General features: G+C 49.1%; 1 non-coding gene across 1 annotated transcript; it reads right to left on the bottom strand.

Moving 5' to 3' along the window:
• Positions 1–343: 343 nt before the first annotated feature.
• TRNAQ-UUG (transfer RNA glutamine (anticodon UUG)) lies at positions 344–415 on the bottom strand. The gene has a single exon. It is a non-coding gene; the product is annotated as a tRNA-Gln (tRNA).
• Between the last annotated feature and the right edge of the window lie 2,210 nt (positions 416–2,625).

Below are 2,625 nucleotides of genomic sequence, written 5' to 3'. Positions count from 1 at the left end.
GGGATTGTCGGCGCCTTCGGGGAAGGGAGGGCCCCCAGGACCCTCAGACAAGCGGCGGTGCTCCGCCCGCAGCAGCACCCTCGGGAACCTTCGGGTACTTTCGGCGGTTTCCCTCCAGGGTAGAGGCACGTTCAATCTTGCATCAACACATTTATGTTTCCGCACGATTGTCGCGCGTGCGCAATGTTACCTCCAGGATGGTCCTGAAACGAAAGCCTCTTGAGAGAGGGGGAGGGACCCTAAACCGCGGTCTAACAGAACAGCGGGACCATTGCACAACTGGAGGTGGCCGCTGCTGCCTGCGGTTCCCAAAACGGGAATTGTAGGACCAAAAGGTTCTGTGAGGTCCCACCGAGATTTGAACTCGGATCGCTGGATTCAAAGTCCAGAGTGCTAACCATTACACCATGGGACCGGCGTTTAACCATTACACCAGGGGACCGGCTGGATGCTCAAGGCGGCCGGGAGCCTTCTCAAGCCACATGGCGCTTCGGGCAGCTTTTGGAAAGCCCAAGTGCTGTCCCGGTTCCCCAGGCTGGACCCTGAGCTCTGGACTGCAAGGCAAGCGGAAGCAGAGCAATCCGGGCTTCCGTGTCCTTCGTGTTCCAGAAGTTCTCGGTCGGAAAATGTCATCTCTTCCCGCTGCTCTTCCTGCGCTCCGCCAGGGGTCAGACCCGCGCGCCGGTTAGTGGGGAGTGCAGCTGGCCAGGCGGTGCTGGGCTGAACCGGGTCTGGAGAAAGCGAGCTCCAGCCGTAGGGCAGGAGGCTTGGCACACGAGTAAACAAGCTTCGTTCTTGTTTATTTATTTATTTACACAGGGAGCGCCGTGCGAGGAATGTTTTAGCCAAACGGGGAGGGATGCGCACTGGCAGGTGTGGGGAACGTTGGTTCAAGCCCTGGACACCTCTGCGCCGCCCCCCCATCGCCTAGCGCTTCCACGGGGCTAGAAATTGACAAAGATATTCGCCCCTCGTATTTTCCTTCCACTGCTGCGTTAAAAGCTACTTGAGACTGCTAATATGTACAGTCGGATCCGTTTGAAAGACACCCTCCTTCTGGGCTTTCTCATTCCTTTTATTATAGTTAGAGTGTATGTGAGCGTGTTTCTGCAGGCCAGCGGTGCAACAGATAGAATTTTGTCATTTGACTCAACAATTTCACCTTTGAGACTTTCCCCTAGGGGAATGCTGAAACAGGGGCCAAGACCTAGTGATATATTCAAGGATATATAGATTCAAGGATGTCTGCAGCTTGTAAAGTTTGTAATAGTAAAAAATAGAAAAATAGTCACTCAGTGAAAACTAGTTAGTAATTACAATATCTGTACAACAAATACTGTGCAAGAATATAAGGAATAATTTATTGTGTTGACATGAAAAGAAGGCGTAAACCAAACAAAAACTAACCAATTAATGTGTATAATAATATCCGACCTAAACACAAACAGAAAAGTCACACAAAAATGTAATATAAACATTGGCCATTTATTTGCTGTAGGCTGTCTGCCTCTTTTTCTTGAGGGATCAAACACTGTGTCCCTGTGGATGACAAGAAGGTACCAGAAGAGAGATATACCCACTCTCTTGGTTTCTGGCAGCCAGAGTGAAAGTGTGTGGGTTTAGCTTGTCCAACTGGACTTAGACTCCAAAGAGACCAAGGCCCAGAAGCATGGATTTTTTTTTCCTGAGGGGTTTTTCACTATAGGGTGCATGCGCTTGCCATAAAGACAGAGACAGACAGAAAGATAGAAAGCGAGAAATCACCCCCCAGGGGGGATGGCCATCCCTTCTCCCTTCCCTGTTCTCCTCTTGGAATCTTGGACACCCACGTACATGCGCCCCGGTGTGAGTTTAAGTCACCAGGTCTGGGACTCAAACCGCGGTCTACTACATGGGAATCCAGCAACATAGCCATTATGCTAACTGCTGGTCCCAGCATGGATGTTTTTGAACCTGTCCTGCTGGTGGTGGTGGCTGGGACGCTCAAGGTCCCATGGATACTGGGGGCAACCATGCCATGTTCACTAACAGCAGACGTGGCATCCTAACCAGTCTGTCCTGGATTCTGGCTTTGCCCAGTTTCTAGCTGCCTACTTCTTGGTTTTAGCCATTTTCCTAAGTTTGCCTTTTCAGTCTCCCTGACATCCTTCCAATCAGTTCCCTTTCTGCTCAGTGCACATACTGAGCCCTGTTATGTCGGGCCAAGAACCTGGTTAGCCCATATGTGAAAATCTCTGCTGATGACAGCTCTCTCTGGGAAGTAAATGTATAAGGGCCTGGTTTTATTTCTTTTTATTTTAAATTCTTTTTTAAAAATTATTTCATTCCACTCGTGATTATCATTATTATTTTTTAATTTGACCAGACAAAGAGAGAGAGAAAGGGAAAGTGAGAGAGCAAACAACCAAAACTGGGACTCGAACCGTGGTTAGCCATGTGGAGATCCAACGCCCCCAACCACCATGCCACCTGCCAGCCCTATTGCTTGAAAAACATTTTCATAACTCTCGTATATTATCAGAAGAAGCATTAAAGATTTTCTATTTCGAGGAGCAAACCGATTGCCCATTGGGTGGGTTAAGAGTGTTCTGTTGGCAAGGCCGGAGTTGAATGGCTTTAGTGGAC

The sequence above is a fragment of the Tupaia chinensis genome, unplaced genomic scaffold, assembly GCF_000334495.1.
Source record: "Tupaia chinensis unplaced genomic scaffold, TupChi_1.0 Scaffold144171_2, whole genome shotgun sequence".
NCBI classification, from domain to species: Eukaryota; Metazoa; Chordata; class Mammalia; order Scandentia; family Tupaiidae; genus Tupaia; species Tupaia belangeri.
This window is presented reverse-complemented; position numbering and strand designations above follow the sequence as displayed.